The 24442-nt window shown below is 37.4% G+C and overlaps 1 long non-coding RNA gene across 1 annotated transcript; it reads right to left on the bottom strand.

Annotated features, from left to right (window-relative positions):
• Positions 1-1284: 1284 nt before the first annotated feature.
• On the bottom strand, positions 1285-18071 carry LOC127966709 (uncharacterized). Its single transcript, XR_008155675.1, has 3 exons — positions 17925-18071; positions 5084-5155; positions 1285-3855 (listed from the first exon to the last, which is right to left on the bottom strand). It is a non-coding gene; the product is annotated as an uncharacterized LOC127966709 (long non-coding RNA).
• Positions 18072-24442: the final 6371 nt, after the last annotated feature.

A 24442-nucleotide genomic window follows, 5' to 3' on the forward strand; every position in this document is an offset into this window, starting at 1 on the left:
ATATAAAACTGGAGCGACTATAGTGAAGGACGAGAGAGGACCAGGCCTTGGCCACATTTTATGTTTTGGTTTTTATTTGCGCGCACCAGTCGTCTGCGAGGGGCTGGTGCGCTGTTTTGTGTTTATTTTGAATATTAAAATGTTATTTGATTGTGCGCCGGTTCCCGCCTCCTCCTCCCGGATGAATAGGAAGTTTTTATCATTACAGTCATCTTGTGTGTCAAATTCATATTTAAGTTATATTTAATTATTTAAAAAAAAATTGTACTACAGAAATGCAGAAAACAAAAGTCGCTTGGAGGTGTATTATCAGACATTTAAATGAGGCTCAGAGATGGCATGAATGCAATTAAATTCGTAAATTAATTTTGAGGTTACTGTTTTAAAAATAAAATTTTGAATAAAGAAATATTAAACTAATTAAATAACAGAAAAGATCCTTTAAAAATTTAAGTAAAACTGCCAGTAAGTGGTGGCAAATCATTGAGTATATCACTGAATCATTCATTTAATAGATTCTTTCGAATGACTGTTTTATTCAGGAATAAATCAAGTGACTGACTTCATGAATGGGTAACTTAATTAGATTAGTTAAAAAAAAAAAAAAAAAAAACCCTGTTTATTCATAAACGAAACACTGCTTAGAGATTTAGAGATGCACAACGGCTCAGCTCTGACTTTGTTTAAAAACTATTTTTGTTGATGAAAGAGAGGAAAATCAGGCAATAGTTTTATAGTCAGACAATGCAATTCAATTAATATTAATTTATTGTATAATGAACTGTTGTATTAAGCCAATATCACATTTGCAAAATCTGTCATAAAAAGCTGTCATTCAGGGGTGTGTTTCCCAAAACCATAGTTGCTAAGTTAGCAACTCTGTTGGTTGTAATGCAATTTCCCATTGCCAACCAACTAAGTTGCTAACAGGTTAGCAACTATGGTTTTGGGAAACGCACCCCAGCTTAGTTCATCGCAATCTCACAAAGTTCAATTATAACTGACGAAGCTCCCTACACTGCACAATGAATCTCTTATTTATACCGTTTAGACTTGGTTATAATGAGAGTATTTGTGAGCTCGCAAAACTAAGCACTGAACAAAACTTGAGCAGTGAGTGGATTCTGATTACCGTAGTTTCCAGACTATAAGTCACACTTTTTTTTCATAGTTTGGCTGTTCCTGCAACTTATAGTCAGGTGTGACTTATTTATCAAAATAAATTTGACATGAACCGAGAGAAATGAACTAAGAGACATGAACCAGGAGAAAACATTACCGTCTACAGCCGCGAGAGGGCGTACTGTTTTCTCTTGGTGCTCGGTTCTAAATAAATGCAACTTATAGTCCAGTGCGACTTGTATGTTTTTTTCCTCATCATGACGTATTTTTGGACTGATGCGACTTATACTCAGGTGCGACGTATAGTCCGAAAAATACGGTAACATCGGGTTCAAGGAATCAATAGATACGGTTGCAATCAAAATTACTCAACCCCTCAGAGACTGCAGTACTTTACAAATACAAGCTTTTCTGAAGATCCAGGATTAAAAATAAATAAATAAAATGCATCTATAACAGTTCACTGGCATATTAAAAGTTTAATATTTTTGAGTTATATGATTTTTTTTTTTTTTTATAATACTGCTCTCAATTATTCAACCCCTATTCAACGTTGCTGTTTTTAAATCACTTATTTGCATGGTGGGGAATAAAACAGTCTCAAAACACAATTAAACCTTCAGAAACTATTGAAAACAGAATTATCTTGAGCTGTTACACATACATACAGTTAGCCCATGCATGTGTTGAAGTTTAGTAGCAAAAATTGTCAACCGAGATCTCAAAAAAGCTAAAGAGAATAAATATTGTATTACTTTAAAAAGGCTAAGGCTGTATGAAGATTTCCAAGACATTGAAAGTTTCTAGAGACACAGCTCTCAGCCTTATTCCTTAGCTTAAAGTGGTTTACCAGAAAACCTTTGAGGGTGTTGAAGAAAAAGCACAATATCATAAAATGTTTAATCAGAGCAACAGAGAAAAACCTGCAAGGTACAGCCAAAGACTTGCAAGATGACCCGATGAAAGGAAGAAAACCATTTCAATGCCGTGTGTAAGAAGAACACTAGACAAGTATGACCTTCATGTTGAGACATCTTGCAGAATACCACTCTTGATCAAGAAGAACAAAAGGCCAACTTGAACTTGATAAAATTCATTTGTGTAGACATGTGGAGCTCTGCAATAATCTTTTATTGTGTAATGAGACCAAACTGGAATTTTTGGACCCACGGATCAGCGGTATGTCTGCTGCAAAAAAGGTTGAGCTCATAAGAAGAGCACCATCTCCATCCTCAACATTGGAGGTGGATCAGTCCGGTTATGGGGTTTCTTTACTGTAGAAGGAAGTGGAAATCATGACTGTATGAAGGACATCATGGATTCTTTGAAGTATCAGGCCATTTTGACAAGAATTGTGATGCCTTTGGTGCAAAGACTGAAGCTGATGATCAGCTGGACTTTCCTACAGGACAGTCATCCCAAAGTACACATCCAAATGTACTACTGCTTGGTTCAGGGATCAGTCATAGAATGTACTTGAGTGACCTGTTCAGTCTCCAGGCTTAATTCTCACTGCAAATATCTGGTTGAATCTGAAGATAGCAGTGGCAATGTGAAAACCAAAGATTATCAGTGATCAGGAAGCTTTTTCAGCCGAGGAATGGGCCAAGACTGTAGTAGAGAGGTGACAGAAGCTTCTAAACATTTACAGACAGCATTTATTTGTGATTTTAAAGAAAAAAGATTCTGCACAAAGGGGGTTGAATAATTTTGAACATGAATGTTTAGAGCCAATTCGAATTTTGTCATGATTCATCCAAGTTCCATTCTCAGAATCAATCAAAAGTGTATTAACAAACTCTCTCTAATACTTTACTGATGCCTTTGTTGAATTGATTTCATAAAATTATCTCCACAGCAAAATGTCTTGCAGGTCAAGGGGTTTTAATAATTTTGATTGCAACTGTATGTCTGTGATACATAACGCTGCAAAAACACGTTGGAAGTTAGAAACCTTTGAAGCTCCCCTGAGTGCAAACACAAATATGCTGATCGGGTCAGTTGCACTTTCAATGACTTATTTGTTTTCAAGTACTTTCCAGGCATTGAATCCATGTGTCTGATATTCAAGTACTTTCAAGAAGCGTGGGAACCCTGTCAAATCTAAATGAACTGGGAAAGTTGATCAGTTTCACAAAGCCTTCATTATAACACACAGAATAAAATATTCCAAGTTGAAAGACGAAAATGAAGGATTTTCTCCCAAATATAAACCTCCATAAAGAAAATTTGGGCTTAATGTGACTTTACGCAGTAAGATGGTGATAATAAAAGACCACACTCTGCAACATCAATAAGATGTATAATAGCCATATATGGGCAAAATCGTTATAATTAAAACGCTTAATGTGGCTAAATGGACAAAGACAGTGGTATAACAAAAAGATGCTCAATGTGAATCTTTGCGCATTCCATGCAAATTCTGGGCTCTACTGCTTTTCTGTACATAGTATGCTTTATTAATAAGGTGCAAATTGAATTTGGTCCTTCAAATTTGGTCTTAGTACATTAAGCCACGTTGAAGCATTTTAAAATGTTTTTGGTCACTATAATCATGATATGAAATCATAATGTTTCATCTATAGAATATAATTTTCTTAGATTAACAGACCTTGCAAATTTATGCTGACTCAGAGCCAGAACCTTCCCTCTGACCTCCGCCACTATCTTGCTCTTGTCTTCTGGACGTCCATGCTCTAAAACATGCTGGATGACGTAGTTACCATACTGATCCTGCAAGGTGGAAACAGGCAAACGACAGTGGGAGGGAGAGAGAAATACAAAATATTACTGTAACAGCTCACAAATAAATAAATTTCAAACAGAACAAGATATGTAATACTAGTACAAGGCTGAGCATGGCTACTTTAACCACATACCCTCAGGCCCTCAATGGGGTAATTAAAAAAATAGCAACCCATGTCCATTGATATATTAATACTTCCACTTTATCTAAGCAATGATTGATCCTAATAATTGGTATTTGGCAAATAACCCTACAAGAAACCACACAACACCCACTCAAATGCAGACAGACCAACATTCATTTGGAAGGTGGCAAAAACGCACACAACAATGTCAGAAGCTGTGTCTATACCCTTTGTCTATCCTATCTTTCCCTCAAATTTGAAGGAACATTCACTACTTTATTGTTTTAGGTAGACTTATTTGCACAAGATTAGGTAAAATATTATGGATGCACATCATGAATCAAGTTGGTGGTCTGAGGTTTTCTGGGTGGAGAAGAAACAGAAAATTATTGAAAGCGCCAGAAACACTGAATTACAAAGTTATTAAAAACAATAATTAAAAGAGAGAAAGACCTTATTAAGAGAAATGTTCCTATTTAGTTTGGGTGACAACAAACAAGGCTGTGAGGTTTAAATGTGCAGTTTGCTGAATATGTCAGGACTAAACTAAGCATTTAGTTTTTAATTGACAGAACATTATGAATCAGGCTTTAATGTGTCAACATGCAAGATATCTACTGAAAGTGCAGACCTGATGTAAAAATACATAACATCATTTACAAATGGGTTAAAAAAAAGTTGATAAGTAAATTGCAAAGTTACTACATAACAGTACTATGATATAGTATAGTAAATTGGTATTAGTAACAATATCTTGACATTTTACTGGTAATGTCACAATACCAGAATGTTGGCAGTCTGGTAGTCAACACTATATACTCCTATATCTCAAAGGCTTGCTTGCGTCATATTAATTGTTGTCTAAACTAATAAGGTCTATATTATATTAGGATTGGGTTTTAGGCAGAAAGTAGAGATGTGGCAGCCATTAAGGAATAAAGTCGTGTTAAGTTAAAGTGTGAGTGAAAAGAACCCTGCTATGTAAATAGCAACTGGAGAAGCAACAAGGTGTTAAACACAGGCTGGTTAGGAGGTAGACGAGGAGACGCCAGGAGGTTCTTGTGAGTGGGAGGAAGGGACATGACTCTGACCTTGAACAGTGCATCGCTGGACACTGTATAATATGTTTTGGGGGTCATCTCCAATGAAACGCCTTGATACTTCTAGATAAAATAAGTGAGGGGGGCAAGGGGTAGGTAATCTTTTGCATCATAAAAATCCATCAGCACATCTAACTGGAAATAAGAACATCCTTCAAAGCAATTGAATGCTACTTCAAAGAAGGCAAAAAGGTGTAAAATTAACAATTCATGCAGAAAACATCATGCAATCGGCTCCACCCTATCCCACAATGTACTACAACCCTAAGCTCATCTCATTGCATGGCCTCTTTTCCATTCACACAGAAGGAACAATGAAGTGTTTTTTTCTATAAAGTTCCCAAACTCAAAACATAATTATACTGCAATTAATAAAATATTAATAATTATAATAATAATGCATTACACACACACAGTCCTAATGGCTTGAGCTGCCTAATAGGGTAGGGGTGGGAATCTTTAGTCACCTCACGATCCGATCCTGGGAGTCATTATCCGATTCCAGATCGAGATCTACTTTTACCGCCATTATTAATGAGTTAGTTTACCTACTTGAGAATCTGAAAATTCTTACATAAGTACTTTTCAAAATAATAATAAAAAAAAAAAAAAAAAAATTGAAACAGTTAAGATTTTTATACTAATATGGTTTCAAAACATGCAAGCAAGTAGCAAATAATAGAGAGGAGTAGAGAAACATATTACAAATAACAAAGAGTGCTTTTAGTATTTAAGATTATCTGGACGTTTTCGATTCAAGAACTGAGTGTGATTTTTCTTAATCTTTACTTTTTTTTTTACTATGACATCATAGACAGCGGGAGATCTATTTAAACTGCATTCATGTACGTATCTCTTTTGAAATACAAGTAGTAATATGGTTTTTCCAATTTTCCAACAATCTGAGACCCAAATGCATGAAACCCTTAGACAGAGCACTTGAAACCGCACGCGCAAGCTGTCTTCACAAACAAAGTACGTGTCGGCATTTGAAATCTGAAGCAACCTTGTTAGTTAGGTTCATATTTTAAATATACAAGTCCACTGCATTCCAAACCACAAATTATGATTTTGTAGAGTGCTTGTAAGGAAAATAATGATGGGCGAAACCGCACACTCTAAGTGTTACATCAAACAAAGCGTATGTCTCACAGCACATCCCGTGCAATGATGCCCAAGAATGCCCTTTTAATTCACTTCAACCTTTACAAACTTTATGAAAGATTATTGTACAGAAGGTTTGAGTGGTGTATGTGCATGAGGAATTGAAAGCAAGTGGAATACGGTTGTTTCTATAATCAAACTTAGTGTCATCATGCTTCTGGTTAAAAACGAAGCTCAGAATCATTGGAGAGAGAATCGCGATACAACGATGGATCATTTTTTTCTTACTATAATAGGGTAACATTTTAGACATCATAGGCACAAACTACTAAAATACTAAAACCAGGCAGCAAGTTAAGTTACTTGATTTAAACTACATGGAAGCACTGCATGTATTTAATAATGTATAAATAAGGCAATCACAAAACTATCTTCTATTTCACTCATTATACATTTAAGCAGATATACACATTTAAAAATAAAATCTCACAAAATATTGTCTCCGTGTCCTATAAATTAAACTTACTACATAATTATAATGTCCCTTCCTCCTAAATACCAACCACTCTAGTTGTAAAAAAAATAATAATAATAAAAATAGGGCTGGATCAGAATAATCAAATATTCATTCAGTGGGTTGGCATTCGATTTTCAATTTTGAGATTTGAATTATTTTTGCTTTTTTTAACACCCGCGAAATGGTCTTCATTCACGCTTGAATATATCCGTTGTTTTGCTTTGTTTTTTACTACTGGGCCGAACAGTTCTAAGGACTGTCAGATACGGTTAGTTGTATTTCTATGTGAGCCTGGTATGGCATGGCATTGAGGAACAGACCTCTGGGTTAGACAACCGTGCTTATGCTATGCTACATTCCAGGCAGGTTTTTTGAGTCCATAAGTCACAACTTCAAACCATGACTCATGACTTTGTAGCATTCCAGGCAAGTCACGCCAAACTCCTTTCATTTTCATTTAAAAAATAATAGCTGCAGAAATGTACTTCGTTCAGGGAAATGTATATATACAACCATTACAATGAAACAAAATATTACATTACAATATTACAAGCCTCAATTTAATGTTTAACCACTAAAGAGACAGAGCCAGCAGCACGTATTAGAAGGACTAGCCGAGGTGAGACTGCTCTCGGCGGATACATGAGCAATGAGCTCCCGTTGATCGCGTGGAGCTGACAGTCTCCGAAATCGACAAAATATTTTTAAATAGGTGCTGTCTTTATAAATAAACCATAGATTTGACTTTTAAACAAATACATTCCCACCTGAAATACTTTTAAAATTACATTTCATTACACAATAACAGTAATATTTTGGAAACGATCTGAATAAATGGTGGTTGAAATCACAATGCTGCGTGGACTCAACCAATCAGCATGTTTAGCGCCCAAGTCTCATCCCCAAAATTTCCGGAACTTTGAAAAAGTACTACCTCGGCAGCAGGGACTTTCTGGGGGCATTTTTTTTGCCAGAACTTCATTTAGTTCCTGGTTCCTGCGGTGGAAACACACGAGTACCAGCCCAAAGTCCCTAGTTCCTAAGTAAAGTTCCAGCGATGGAAAAGTGGCTCTAGGCGCTTATTGATATTATACCCGTCGTCGCTTTGTTTATTTTATTTTTTTTTCACGTCAAGATTTGTGCCTTTTTTTCTATTATTTTTTATTCATTAGCTTGGGTTAAACTAATTTTGGTTTGTTGGATCACCAGCTATGCTAATGATGTCTCCATTTTGTTTCTATGTTTTTGCCACAGGATTTACATCCCGTGGTAACTAGGATTTACAAAAGCTCCAGTCTGGATCCAGAACACCTGAGAAGAGATGATGCTGACCATTCAGAGGACCTCAGATGATGCTAACCCTGAATCAACAACAGAACTAACAAATATTGATACAGTCGAGCAACATAGAAGGACAGCAGTCGAGCAACATAGAAGGACAGCAGCTTGTGAGTGTTTTGTCTTGTTTTCTCATCAGACTAGTGTGTGATCATCATTGCTAGGAAAGTTTTTGTTTTGGTTTAAATTGTGTGTGTCTTACCGTGGTTAATACGTGCTGAAAGTGGCGCTTGGTTTTGCGTTTGCCTATCGCGGGACTGCCTGGTTTCGATCTGCTAAATAGTGAGGCGTGGCCAAAGCCAGTGAAAGTACTTAATTAGCTGTTTGGAAAGCACTTGTCAGAAGAAACAGTCGAGCAACATAGAAGGACAGCAGCTTGTGAGTGTTTTGTCTTGTTTTCTCATCAGACTAGTGTGTGATCATCATTGCTAGGAAAGTTTTTGTTTTGGTTTAAATTGTGTGTGTCTTACCGTGGTTAATACGTGCTGAAAGTGGCGCTTGGTTTTGCGTTTGCCTATCGCGGGACTGCCTGGTTTCGATCTGCTAAATAGTGAGGCGTGGCCAAAGCCAGTGAAAGTACTTAATTAGCTGTTTGGAAAGCACTTGTCAGAAGAAACAGTCGAGCAACATAGAAGGACAGCAGCTTGTGAGTGTCTTGTCTTGTTTTCTCATCAGACTAGTGTGTGATCATCATTGCTAGGAAAGTTTTTGTTTTGGTTTAAATTGTGTGTGTCTTACCGTGGTTAATACGTGCTGAAAGTGGCGCTTGGTTTTGCGTTTGCCTATCGCGGGACTGCCTGGTTTCGATCTGCTAAATAGTGAGGCGTGTCCAGCTGACTTCAATCACAGGTAATCAGGCTAATACAAAGCACTAGGTTTCACCGCGGCAGCGGTCGCGGCAACCCTCGTGTGAACCCTCCTCGTGTGAAGACCGATGAGTGTAAAGACAATCGACTCTACCTGCGCGACTCCACCGAGCAAGTACACCGACAGGGCACCTGAGTATTGCTTTTCTCTTTTTTTGCACTCTTTGTATAGTTTTTTTCTCAAATATATCTTACACTTGTAGTCACTATGTGCTTTCAGATCTCTACTATCACTACTAACACTCGGAGAGCACGCTATGTACGTCGCAGGAAGGCCTGTCTGACAAACCTACGCCATGTCCCTCTGACCTCTACTACTATGCTCTCTATTCCAGTTGGTCTCTGGAACTGCCAGTCTGCAGTTAACAAAGCAGACTTCATTTCCTCTATTGCTACCCATTCCGGTCTCAACCTCATGGCACTGACAGAGACTTGGATCAAACCTGAAGATACTGCCACCCCTGCAGCCCTCTCTACTAATTTCACTTGTTCCCACACTCCTCGTACCACTGGGAGGGGTGGAGGTACGGGTCTCCTTATATCCAAAGAATGGAAATTTGAACTTCAGCCTTCACCTACAGGTACTGGTTCATTTGAATCACATGCCATTACTGTAACCCACCCTGTTAAAATCCACTTTGTGGTCATTTATCGTCCTCCAGGTCAACTGGGAAACTTCTTGGAGGAGTTGGATGTGCTGCTATCAAACTTTCCTGAAGATGGTACTCCTCTGGTACTGCTTGGCGACTTCAACATCCACTTAGATAAACCCCAGGCTGCTGACTTCAAAACTCTGCTCACCTCATTTGATCTCAAGCTAATGTCCACTACAGCGACTCACAAATCGGGCAACCAACTTGACCTCATCTACACGCGTGGTTGCTCTGTGGACACCTCTTCAGTTGCTCCACTGCACACCTCTGATCACTTCCTCATTACTGCTAACCTAGCACTTACTCCTGAAGTGGCACACACTCCAACGCAGGTCACCTTTCGACGGAACCTACGCTCACTCTCTCCATCTCGCCTATCTGCTGTGGTTTCATCCTCTCTTCCACCATTCTCTCAGTTTTCTGCTCTGGACATGAACAGTGCTACGGACACTCTTTGCTCCACTTTAACATCTTGCTTGGACAACTTTTGCCCACTGTTGTCTAGACCAGCACGCACTGCCCCATCTGCCCCCTGGCTGTCCGAGGTTCTCCGTGAACATCGCTCTAAACTCAGGGCTGCAGAGAGGAAATGGCAGAAATCAAAAAACTCTATGGATCTCAGTGTGTATCAATCACTTCTCTCTTCCTTCTCTGCAAAGGTATTAACAGCTAAAACATCCTACTACCACAACAAAATTAACAGCTGCTGTGACGCTCGGACACTATTCAAGACTTTCTCTTGTCTTCTTAATCCGCCGCCTCCACCTCCTCCATCGACTCTTACAGCGGAAGACTTTGCAACTTTCTTCACAAATAAGACGAGATCCATCAGTGAACAATTCTCCACACCACAGACTGTGGAAGACTTCACAATGACTGATGCACACTCTTTATCCTCCTTCTCCCCACTCTCAGAGATGGACGTCTCCAAAATTCTCCTGTCCAATCATCCTACTACTTGTCCACTTGATCCTATCCCCACTCACCTCCTTCAAGCGATCTCTTCTTCAGTCATACCTTCACTTACTCACATTATCAACTCCTCTCTACAATCTGGAACATTTCCCTTAGCATTCAAGCAGGCTCGGGTAAGCCCACTGCTCAAGAAACCATCTCTAAATCCAGCGCTTCTTGAAAACTACAGACCGGTATCCCTTCTTCCATTCATTGCAAAGACACTTGAGCGGGCTGTGTTCAACCAGCTTTCTATGTTCCTTGGACAAAACAACCTCCTGGACCGCAACCAATCTGGCTTCAAAAGTGGCCACTCAACTGAGACTGCTCTGCTCTCGGTTACTGAAGCCCTGCGACTAGCAAGAGCAGTTTCAAAATCCTCGGTACTCATCTTACTGGACCTGTCTGCTGCTTTTGACACTGTTAATCACCAGATTCTCCTGTCCACCCTCAGAAAGATGGGGATCTCTGGAACTGCTCTCCTGTGGGTTAAGTCCTACCTCTCTGACAGATCCTTCAGTGTGTCTTGGAGGGGTGAGGTTTCTAAGTCACACCACCTTGCTACTGGGGTTCCTCAGGGCTCAGTACTTGGACCACTTCTCTTCTCCATCTACATGACATCTTTAGGATCTGTCATTCAGAAGCATGGCTTTTCTTATCACTGCTATGCCGATGACACCCAACTCTACTTCTCATTCCAGCCTGATGACCCGACGGTAGCTGCTCGCATTTCAGCCTGTCTGAGTGACATTTCTAGCTGGATGAATGACCATCACCTTCAGCTTAACCTTACAAAGACTGAACTACTGGTGATTCCAGCTAACCCATTGATTCATCACAACTTCTCTATACAGCTGGGCTCGTCAACCATAACTCCTTCGAGGACAGCCAGAAACCTAGGAGTTGTGATGGATCATCAATTAAGCTTCACTGACCACATTGCTACAACGACCCGGTCCTGCAGGTTTGCCTTATACAACATTAGGAAGATTAGACCCTTCCTGTCAGAGCAAGCAACCCAACTTCTTGTCCAAGCTCTTGTTCTCTCCAGACTGGACTATTGTAATGCTCTCCTGGCGGGCCTTCCTGCATGTACTGTCAAGCCTCTGCAAATGATCCAGAATGCAGCAGCGAGGGTTGTCTTCAATGAGCCAAAAAAAGCTCATGTTACTCCCCTCCTCATCAGGTTACACTGGCTACCAGTAGCTGCTCGCATCAAATTCAAGGTACTGATGCTTGCCTACAAGACAACCACTGGCACGGCACCAACTTACCTAAACTCACTGGTTAAATCCTATGTGCCCTCCAGAAGCTTGCGCTCTGCAAGTGAACAACGCCTTGTGGTGCCATCCCAAAGAAATTCAAAATCACTCTCACGGACCTTTTCCTGGACTGTGCCCAGCTGGTGGAATGACCTCCCAATCTCAATTCGTACAGCGGAGTCTTTACTCATTTTCAAGAAACATCTAAAGACTCATCTTTTTCGCCTGCACTTAACCTACTAACACAGTACTTTTCCTTTTCTTGTCTTTCATTTAATTAAAAAAAAAAAAAAAAAAATTTTATACACCTGGCTATGCGTTCTATACTAGACTAACTGAGACTTGTCATGGCACTTGTATTCTGTTGTTGTTCTCTTGTTGACCTGACTGCTTCTATTGTTCTCATTTGTAAGTCGCTTTGGATAAAAGCGTCTGCTAAATGATTAAATGTAAATGTAAATGTTAAGTGTGACTGCATTATATAACAATTATTAATAATATTAGTAATGTTCATCGTCTAGCTGATTACATCTTGTATTTTTTTTTTTTTTTTTTTATCCTTTCATACATGCACAAACTGACAGTCACCACCATAAGCTACTACTAAATATTGTAGAAACAAAATTTTCAAAGTCTCTTTTAATTTATTTTAAATCTCAAGTTAGGTTCTTTCGCAATTATTTTTGTAATGCGACAACGCGTTTACGTCACCCACAAAGCAGAAGGAGCCACCAGCGGTGCGTCCGAGTGAGCAGTGTTTTGATTTGAGGGCAAACGTAAAGAGAACGTCGTGGCGTGTGTCCATTGCAAGATAGAGCTGGCAATACCACAACTAGGGCCCTATGAGTTCATTGATGCAGAAAACGCGGAGGGAATCACAGAATCCAGTCATAAAAATGGAATTCACAGTTTAACGTGGAATGGCACGGAATTTGTCAAATTTGTAATGAATTAATAAAAAATAGGTCATTGCACTTACATCAAATCACGATATGGACTAATATCTGTAAATATTAAGCCGGAACAGTCTATTTAAATATGAATCCTGCATTTTCTGTGTGTCTCTGTTAATGCGCAGAGCAGAAGCACGTCTCCAGTTTATTTGCACACACTGAAGCGTGCGTGTTTTTTACAAAAAAAATAAACAAATTTAAGGTTTAAATCACACAACATTTCTTTCGTGTTTTATTTTTTTATAGTAACCCTTTGTTTACCGAAAAGTAATTTTCAATAATTCAAAGATTAATTTAATTAATGTTTTATGCGTTTAATGTGCATCTCAGAAAATGCTTTATTTAAAACCCCAACTGAATGGCACTTAAATGCACTTAATTCATCTGTCAATTTTATTGTCATTGTTCACAGTACAAGTACAGACAGAGAAACAATGGGTAATAATTAAATGTTTATTTTGGTGTATGCATTGCATTCTATGCATTTCAAAAATAAAAAATATTTTTTCTAAAAAAGGAAACTTAGTTGTTAATTTTAAGAGACCCAGGAGGAGACTTATTTTCTCTTGCATAATTAATATTGCACTTTAATTAAGCAAAAACACATTTTATCCGATTACTCGATTAATCGATGGATTATTTTTGGTAGAATACTCGATTACTAAAATATTCGATAGCTACAGCCCTAATTACATTCCAGAGAGTTCAGTTGTCAGCACCACAGTGGAAAATTAAACTTATCCATGCTGACTGGCATGGAATAAAACGGTTAAGCAAAGAGAACCGTTTGACCCAATACTGGAAAAGCGGCTTATGAATCGCCCGCAAGTGAATGCCATGATTGAGTTCAACTGGAAGACCTTAGCTGTATGGGAGCACTTTAAATTGCATGAGGACAAGACAAAGGCAGTGTGCCAAATATGCTAATTGAAATTGGCCTGCCACAACAGCATATCAAGTTCTGTAAGTAGTACCAAAGTCTCTATTCTATAGTCTTTGGTAATACGCCTATAGAAGGCTATATTGTTGGGGTAAAAAAAAAAAAAAAAAAAAACAAGTTGCTTTTATCTGCCATGTTAATCAGTATTTTTAGACATTTTAAAAATGTGCACTTAATTTACTAATACGGCACCCATAAAAATAGACAAACTGCCTAATAATGTGTTTATATTAAAAGTATTGTTCTTAACGGACCGGTGTGTCTTGTATTGCTAGTGCAAGGTGTCTGTTCTCGGAGCATATAAGCCCTGCCCGCGTGATGGGAGTTTTTTTTTTTCTTTTTCTGTAGCTTATTAAAAGTTGATTAATTCTGAACGTGTAGCATGTCAATATGAACCAAAATGCGGCACTGCACTCCCTTGGTTCTGCAACAACTCAACCACCATGTACAAAGTCGACTGGATGAACGATTCTCAACATAATAAAAATGCAAACAGACTAGTGTTGTCACGATACCAAAATTATTGTTTCGATACCGATAACTAGTCAAGAATTGCGATTTCAATACTTTTTCGATACTTTTCCTGTAAAGGGAAAATATTTTCTCAAATATCATTGATGTGCTTTATTTTAAAACCAGGACAACATTCTAATCATAACTAATAATACACTAATAAATGAACATATGAACAGCAGATATATTAAACATTTGAACAAAATATGAAATATAAAAATAACACGTTTAATCCCCGATTAATGTGAATATTATATATGAACTGTCTGACCAAACTATTAAAATGTTAATTATGCAAGAAAACCTTGTGCTTTGTTCATCCGAACAACTTATTTAAACTATTTAATGCGATTATGCACACATTTTAGTATAGCCAAATCAGTTTAGTAAAGCCACTAATGCAGGCAGTAGTGCTTTTTTGCTTGCTTGAGGAGAAAAAACACAGACGTACATAAGGAGGCAATGGAAGCGTGTGTTGCACACACCAACATGAAATACGTCTCTTACAAATCTAGAACGCAGTCATTCTTTGAAGTATCGATACTAATAAATTTAGGTATCGTGACGTTTTTAATTTCCAAGAATCGCGATACTTTTGAAGTATCAGTGCACCGTGCAACACTAAAACAGGCAGACATTCCTTCCTTTATTAGAAAGAAGATTGTTCAAGTATTTGGGCAAGCCCTAGTAAACAATGATAGTAAAATCTATTGGCAATTAAAAAAAAAAAAAAATCTCCCCAACTTCTAGTTTCAATAAGAAATCACAACTGTCCAATTTTGCAGGGTCGTTGAGAACAGAGTTGTGTTAGCTCAGCAATATGCTAACATTTCACTGAAATTAACTCAGCATTAGTCGAGTCTCATGAGTAAATGTTATTTGCCATGAAGACCATATCTAATCAGTCATATGTTTGGATGCATCCTTAGGGCCCATTCACACGGAATGTTTTTCAGGGTTTCTGCAGGATTTTTAAGCTCAAATTTAAGACTTTAAAACCTTTAAGACCTACACAAAATTAATTTTTAATTTCCATACGAGTACCATATTAAACTGTAAAATTACTGTAAAAAGCATTTACAGTTTAGAAAAGTTTTCACAAAAACAAAGTTTTATAAAATATACTTTACATTCCAGCATTTAAACCATTTTTAAGAAAATGGATCAAAAAGCATTAGTCAAAACTATTATATTTAAACAATTATCAATAATTATATCCATTAATTAAATAAATTAGGTGTGTGCAATATTGACAAAATATATACATAAGTCTCAAATATTAACTACTTGTTTAATTAACTGTTGTATAAAAATAAATATCACATTTGTAATCATGCTTGCTTTTGGAGAAAAAAAAATATTTTTGTTCCCTTTATACTCTATAGCTAATTACAATATTACAGACAATACATATTACACAACCCTAGGTTTAGATATTTATAATGCATTATCTTCTTATCGATCCACCAATTTACATTTAAATCTCTGTGTGTTTGCAGGGTAAAAACATGGGTCGATTTTTGCATTGGTCTGAACTGAACAAAATTTTTTTATTGAAAATGCTCATTCATTCTGTGCCAGTAGGTGGAGCGTTTGGTAGAAATATATTGTTTCCCTGTTAAAGGGATAGTTCACCCAAAAATCTAAATTATCTCATTAATAACTCACCCTCATGTCTGTTCAAACCAGTAAGACCTCCATTTATCTTCGGAACACAGTTTAAGATATCTTAGATTTAGTCAGACAGCTCTCAGTCCCTCCACTGAAACTGTGTGTACGGTATACTGTCCATGTCCAGAAAGGTAAGAAAAACATCATCAAAGTAGTCCATGTGACATCAGAGGGTCAGTTAGAATTTTTTTTTGAAGCATCGAAAAGACATTTTGGTCCAAAAATAGCAAAAACTATGACTTTATTCAGCATTGTCTTCTCTTCCATGTCTGTTGTGAGAGAGTTCAAAACAAAGCAGTTTTTCATATCCGGTTCGCAAACTAATCAACGTAACCGGATCTTTTTGAACCAGTTCACCAAGTCAAACTGAATCGTTTTAAACTGTTCACATCTCCACTACGCATTAATCCACAATTGACTTAAGCTGTTAACTTTTTTTTTTAATGGGGCTGACACTCCCTCTGAGTTCAAACAAACCAATATCGCGGAGTAATTCATGTACTCAAACAGTACACTGACTGAACTGCTGTGAAGAGAGAACTGAAGATGAACACAGAGCCGAGTCAGATAATGTTCACGAGTCAAGAACCGTTTCTGTCAGATGTGTCCGATTATATGAGGGTAAGTTATTAATGACATAATTTAGATTTTTGGGTGAATGACCCCTTTAATGGCAGAACACAAAGCAGTGCAGCACCGGATATTGAAGCTGCAGTGCTCGTTTATTCAATGAAATCATAGCCTTTTGAAGTTTAATCCTCACATTCAGCCATATCGCAATTCTGGTTTTTCAATCTTTAAATTTAAGACAACTTAAATTACACTTTCAGTTTTGATTGCACAGATAAGAGCAATACATCAATCAAATCTGTAAAGGGTCTACTTTTATTTATACACATAATAACAACAACATTTTGTGCATTTATAAAGTAAATAAAAACAAGGTGCGCTGTCTGTAGCCTTGGTCTGCGGTGATCATTTAGAAACCTGTCATTAAAATGTAAACTAACTCGGTGAATACTCAAAGAGACATGACAGATATATCTATAGAAAGCTTGACATGTCTACTTTTGAGATAAAGTAATCCATATGAACACAACGCAATGTCCGTCATTCACGTTTTCTTTCATTATATCTAATGTGACCATGCACTGAACGCGCTATTGTGATTATAATGTTCCACGTGAAGTGTGCAGTGTGTTTATGCCCATACCACAGAAAACAAAGCAACAAGACCATTCAAGTTTTTTTTTTTTTTTTTTACTGTTTGCTTTGCGCTGATGATTACCTCAGGATTTGAGTTTTGTATTTCCTCAGAAAAAAAAAGAATGAAGAGCTTTGTCCAGTAGAGATCTTAAACATAAGTCCATATATATTTGATGATTTTTTGATGACTATAATTCCTGACTAAATGTATAATCAAGTGAAACATTATGAAGTTTCATTCACATCATCTAAAAGTATCAGTGTCCATTACAACAATGTTAATAGTTTATCATTTAGTTTATTTGAAAGCACATAAACAATACACACTTTGGAAATGCTAGTTATGAGAATTTATATGAATTTAATGAGAAATTAAAACATTTAGCACACATGATGATAAATAAAAATGACTAATATGATAAATGTTACCTACATTTCTGTTCTTTCAATTTCTCAGCTCTTTCAAATTCTCAGCTCTTTACAACATTAATAATAATAATAATAAAAATAAATAATAATAATAATACAACATTGCAACAACAATTGCAAGAATGAGATGCATTAACTTAAACGCTGCATTTTTTTTTCCGTTTAGAATACTGTGACTTGCACTAGATGCTGCAATAGATGCAAGTGCAATAGTTATAAGCACACCAATCAAATTCTATCTAGTGTATGCTTATATAGAAAAATAAATGGTAAATGAAGCTCGGTCTTTGCAACAGTTCATTATTTAAATTGACATTTTCTACTAGGATTTTTTTTTTTTTTAATGAAAAGAGGCCACACAATAAGAAACTAACTACAGACATCAGAGATTCTTAGAATTGCCACAAGACATTCAGGAAGTCATACCTGTCCCAGCTGCTCAGAGTGCTGGTGGAGTTCTTCCAGGATGGGCAGGGTCTGCTCCTGGGTACAGTGCTCCAATATACGCTGGATCACCCTGCAGCCATACGGATGAGTGGACAAAACAAACACCTACAAACAGACACACAAAAACACATTAACATATATTATCCTGCATCCAGTTCACCAGAAGACATTACATCACTGATAATTTTCTTAAAAACCAATGTATAGGGTCAGGGAGGTATAACCAAAATCATTTTGCAATGTATGATAATTTCCTGTCACATATAGTTGAATGTGTTTCAATTCATCAAAATAATTACTGTTTTTATTCAATATTGTTAAAAAAAAGAAAAAAGTTAAACTAAAAGACAAGATCATAAACATAAACAACTAGGCATAGCCTGAAGTAGAGCTAAATTAATCGTTTAAATGTTAAATTCACATCTTTACTCATGGCATGGCTCACCCAGCATTTTCATATTAGTCGGTTTCTTCATTACACAGAGGGGCCCAGTCATAGATACAACTACCAAGTTAAACCTTTGTTTTAAGTACTAGTGTGGACAACTAACAGTTAGATAAAGGATGAACAGTCTTACGTTTACTTTTTCAAATTAGACCAATGTAAGTTTTAATATAACTGACTTGGATATGTATGACCATTTTTTAAAGATATAAATTAGATGACTAACATGTAATACTAGTTTAAGTATTTAATGCAACTGGCTCCAGGTGTAAGTTACAAAGCAGTCCTGTCTACTGGTATATAGTAAGTACTTTATTTCTATAGATCCTTTCTAGAGCACAAAAGATAATAACAGGGGTTAAAGCAAAAAAAAAAAAAAAAAAAAATCCTGTGCCTGAAGGTTTTTCCGGGGGCGGGGCAACACATGCAAAGGATGCAATGACTGTGACAACTTTAACATTTGAAAGGATACTATGGCAAAGTTATTGCTTTCTTTATTCAAACTGATTTTCTTTTTCTTGAATATATGATTGACCTGCAGAAAGAAAGCTGTACTTGGAAAATCATGAGCTATAACTCCGCTTAACGACACTAGTTGTATGACAATACACTTAGCTAATGAGATGAGACAAAGGGTGCTTTAAGGGTGCTTTCACATCTCAAGTTTGGTTCATTTGGTCCAAACCAAGGGCAAACAATTACATAATGTAGCATTTTTCAGCTTTTTTGGTTCCTTTTCACACCACACTGATGGCTTTTGTTCCGTACCAGTTGAAACGAACTAAAATGCAGTCACATGGCAACATCCACATCACTCATTTGCCATGACGTATTTCCTAAACTGGTTTTCAAATGGTCAATTTACGTGAGGGAAAATTCCAACATAAGAGGAAAAGACAGCAAACAACACAGAGACAACACAACTATGGAAAGAAAACTGCGTGGGCTGGTTTTGTCCCTGGCCATAATCTATTACATTGTTTGTATACACCACAATATGCAAACAATACATTTCAATAATGAAGCGCAGATGCAGAGTGAAAACAACATTCTAATGCACTGCAAACGGTGACTTCAAGCGGAGGCGTGCATTAATTCTTCTTAACTCTGACATGCTAATGGTCATCAGACCAAATTTCTATGAGGCCAATTATTATTTTGTCATGGCCAATGAGTGATGTGGATGTTGTCATGTGACAGCATTTTGGTTAGTTTCAACTGGTACGGACCAAAGCAATCAGTGTGGTGTGAAAAGGAACCAAAAAAGCTGAAAAATGCTACGGTATAATTGTTTGCCCTTGGTTCGGACCAAATGAACCGAACTATAGATGTGAAAGCACCCTAATACAGATACTTGTTTCACTAGAATGTGACGATATTTTAATACTGTTTTTAAGAAGTTTTCTATAAAATGTTTGCCTTTTTATTATAAAAAGTAAAACTATGCAGTTGTATTTAGAAATATTTTAACTAATCTAGGCCTGTAACTAATGATTCTTTTGGTAATCAATTAATCTAATGATTATTTTGACAACCGAGTAATCTTTTTTTTTTTTTTTTTTACATTTACAATTACATTTACATTTATTCATTTAGCAGACGCTTTTATCCAAAGCGACTTACAGATGAAGACAGTGGAAGCAATCAAAAACAACAAAAAGAGCAATGATATATAAGTGCTATAACAAGTCTCAGTTAGGTTAACACAGTACACGTAGCATGGGATTTTAAATATAATAAATAATAAGAAAACAGATAGAATAAAAAAAGAAAAAGAAAAGAATAGAGCAAGCCAGTTAGAGGTCTTTACACACACACACACACACACACACATACATATACAATTGCATAATACATTAAAAGAAAATGGAATACAAAAAGATTAGAAAGGTAGTTAGATTTTTTAAAGAATAGAAGTAGAATAGTGAGTGTTAAAGTTAGAGGGTCAAATAAAGATGGAAGAGATGGGTTTTAAGTCGATTCTTGAAGATGGCTAAGGACTCAGCTGCTCGGATTGAGTTGGGGAGTTCATTCCACCAGAAGGGAACATTTAATTTAAAAGTCCGTAAAAGTGACTTTGTGCTTCTTTAGGATGGCACAATCAAGCGACGTTCACTTGCAGAACGCAAGCTTCTAGAGACATGAGTCTGAAGTAACAAATTTAGGTAAATGGGTGCAGAGCCAGTGGTAGTTTTGTAGGCAAACATCAATGCCTTGAATTTTATGCGAGCAGCTATTGGAAGCCAGTGCAAATTGATAAACAGAGATGTGACGTATTCTTTTTGGCTCATTAAAAATTAATCTTGCTGCCGCGTTCTGAATTAATTGTAAAGGTTTGATAGAATTGGCTGGAAGACCTGCCAAGAGAGCATTGCAATAGTCCAGCCTGGACAGAACAAGAGCTTGAACAAGGAGCTGTGCAGCATGTTCCGAAAGAAAGGGCTTGATCTTCTTGATGTTGAATAAAGCAAATCTGCAGGATCGGACAGTTTTAGCAATGTGGCATGAGAAAGTCAGCTGATCATCAATCATAACTCCAAGGCTTCTAGCTGTTTTTGAAGGAGTTATGGCTGATGTGCCTAACTTGATGGTGAAATTGTGATAGAATGATGGGTTTGCTGGAATCACAAGCAGTTCTGTCTTGCCAAGGTTTAGTTGAAGGTGATGGTCCATCATCCAGGAAGAAATGTCTGTTAGACAAGCTGAGATGCGAATAGCTACCGTCAGATCATCAGGATGGAATGAGAGGTAGAGTTGAGTGTCATCAGCATAGCAGTGGTATGAAAAGTCATGTTTTTGAATGACAGAACCTAATGATGCCATGTAAACAGAGAAGAGAAGTGGTCCAAGAACTGAGCCCTGAGGCACCCCAGTAGTTAGATGTTGAGACTTGGACACCTCACCTCTCCAAGATACTTTGAAGGACCTATCTGATAGGTAAGACTCAAACCATTGAAGAGTGGTTCCTGAGATGCCATTTGCCAGTAGGGTTGATAGGAGGATCTGGTGATTAACCGTGTAAAAATTAATTTTATTAATGAAAAACGTTGCAAAGTCGTCAGCTATTAGAGATGAAGCAGGAGGGGGAGGAGGAGGACAAAGAAGAGAGGAAAATGTTTTAAAAAGCATGCGAGAGTTAGATGAATTGTTAAATTTGTTATGGTATGCCGCGTTTCCACCGAAATTACCCGGAACATTTGTACCAGGAACTTTTTTTCCCAGGAACTTTTTTCCCCCCAGACCCGTTGCTTTCTGCGTTTCCACCACGGTGTAAAGTACAGGGTAGATTAGGCAAATAGACTGGTGACGTAGGTCTGCGCATTTCTCAATACAAAGTACCAATGATTTAAAAAAAAAAAAAAAAAAAAAAAAGGTACGCTGATTTTGGACGTGCATCATCGGTAGTTATATCTGACTTCGTGCATTCGACTGGGGAGTGTGATGTCAGCAACTACGCGAATCCTGTAATTTTCCTCTCTGTATATTTACAATAAAACGAAATGGGATATAAAATACCACTGCCTCCTTTGGTTTCATTTAAGCATAATAACAGCTGCAGAAATCTACTTAGTTCAGGGATATGTGTATATGCAGCCATTACAATGAAACAAAATATTATATTTATAATATTATATTATAATATTTTATTTTCATTTTAACATATAGATAAATTGAATACAGACCAAAGAAAACCTGTTAGATTTACCCCGCAGCTGAATTATGTTATGTTTAACCACTAAAGAGACATAAGAGCCAGCGGCACATATCAGAAGATCTGTCCGAGATGAGGCTGCTCTCTGCGGATACATGAGGACTGAGCTTCCGCTGATCGAGTGGAGCTCACAGTCTACGAGATCGGCGAAATACATTTTTAAATAGGCGCTGTCTTTATAAATAAACCATAGATTTGAGTTTTAAACAACTACATTCTCGCCTGAAATACTTTTAAAATTACATTTCATGACACAATAACAGTAATATTTGAAAATGATCCAAATAAATGGTGTTTGAACTCAACCAATGCTGCGTGAACTCAGATTGCTTTGGCTACTGTTATTTTCCCATCAGTATATTTACAATAAAACTAAATAGGATATAAAATACCACTGCCTCCTTTCGTTTTCATTTAAACATAATAACAGCTGCAGAAATGTACTTAGTTCAGGGATATGTGTAATGTTATATACAGCCATTGCAATGAAACAAAATATTATATAGACTTGCCTTTTTTATTTTCATTTTAACATATAGATAAATTGAATACAGACCAAAGAAAACCTGTTAGATTTACCCCGCAGCTGAATTATATTTTATGTTTAACCACTGAAGAGACATCAGAGCCAGCGGCACATATCAGAAGATCTATCCGAGATGAGGCTGCTCTCTGCGGATACATGAGGACTGAGCTCCCGCTGATCGAGTGGAGCTTACCGTCTCTGAGATCGGTGAAACACATTTTTAAATAGGCACTGTCTTTATAAATAAACCACAGATTTGAGTTTTAAACAACTACATTCTCTCCTGAAATAATTTTAAAATTACATTTCATGACACAATAACAGTAATATTTTGAAAATGTTGATTCGAATAAATGGTGGTTGAACTCAACCAATGCTGCGTGAACTCAACCAATCAGCATGTTTAGCACCAAAGTCCCGCCCCCGAAAGTTCCGGAACTTTGAAAAAGTACCACCTCGCCAGCAGGGACTTTCTGAGGGGCATTTTTTTACCCAGAACTTTATTAAGTTCCTGGTTCCTGTGGTGGAAACACACCAAGTACCAGGCCAAAGTCCCTAGTTCCTGGGTAAAGTTCCTGCGGTGGAAACGCGGCTGTAGTATGTCATTTTAGCAGAGGAGACATTAGCAGAGAAAGAAGATAGGAGTGACTGATACACAATAAGGTCAGCAGTATTTTTGGACTTGCGCCACACCCTTTCAGAAGCTCTAAGCTTAGAACGGTGTTCGCGTAGAACATCAGATAACCAAGGGGCAGAAGGGGTGTTACGGGCTGGCCTGGAAGATAAGGGGCAAACAGTGTCTGAACAAGATGTAAGAGTGGAGCAGAAAGTATCAGTAGCACTGTTAGCATCCAAAGAGGCAAACAGTTTAGGGGAAGGAAGTGAAGAAGAAACCATTGCAGATAGCCGGGAGGGTGAAAGTGTGCGTAGGTTACGTCGAAAGATGACATGTGGAGGGGTAAGTGATGTGTCAGGGATCATGTTGAGGTTAAGAGTGAGGAGGAAGTGATCCGACATGTGCAGTGGAGTAACCAGAACATGATCAGTAGAGCAGTTTCGTGTATAAATAAGGTCCAGTTGGTTGCCTGATTTGTGAGTAGCAGTAGTTGACACTCGGTTGAGATCAAAAGAGGCAAACAGAGTGTGGAAATCGGCAAACAGAGGTTTATCTCGATGAATGTTGAAATCTCCAAACATAACTAGGGGAGTACCATCCTCAGAAAAGGTTGAGAGCAACACATCTAATTCATCCAAAAAGTTGCCCAGTGGTCCTGGGGGTCGATAGACAACAAAAAAAATTATTTTAAAAGGGTAGGTAACAGTAACTGAATTAGATTCAAAGGAGCTGTTGATACCCAAAAATGGTAAAGGATTAAATTTCCAATCATTAGACATGAGCAGACCAGTACCTCCACCTCTTCCAGTCTAACGGGGGGAGTGGGAAAATGAGAAATTATTGGAGAGTGATGCAGGGGTAGCAGTGTCCTCTGGTTTGATCCAGGTCTCTGTTAGGGCCATGAGATTAAGCTTTGAATGACTAATAATAGAAGTAATGAAATCGGTTTTGTTTAAAGCAGACTGGCAATTCCAGAGACCAATAGGAAAAGAAAGTAGTGTATTAGCACAAACAAACTTTTCTTTATGCTCTTTATGTAAGTCCTTAATAATATGTATTTTAAATATGTTTGTGCGTACAATGGTTAATCCTTGTTATGCGAGGATTATAATTTTACTAGTTTATAAATTGGAAATGTTTCTCCTCATTTTAACTTTCTCAAATAGAGTCATGTTTCGGTAACCCCACTCCTGACCAG

This window comes from Carassius gibelio, chromosome A4 (genome assembly GCF_023724105.1).
Source record: "Carassius gibelio isolate Cgi1373 ecotype wild population from Czech Republic chromosome A4, carGib1.2-hapl.c, whole genome shotgun sequence".
NCBI lineage: Eukaryota > Metazoa > Chordata > Actinopteri > Cypriniformes > Cyprinidae > Carassius > Carassius gibelio.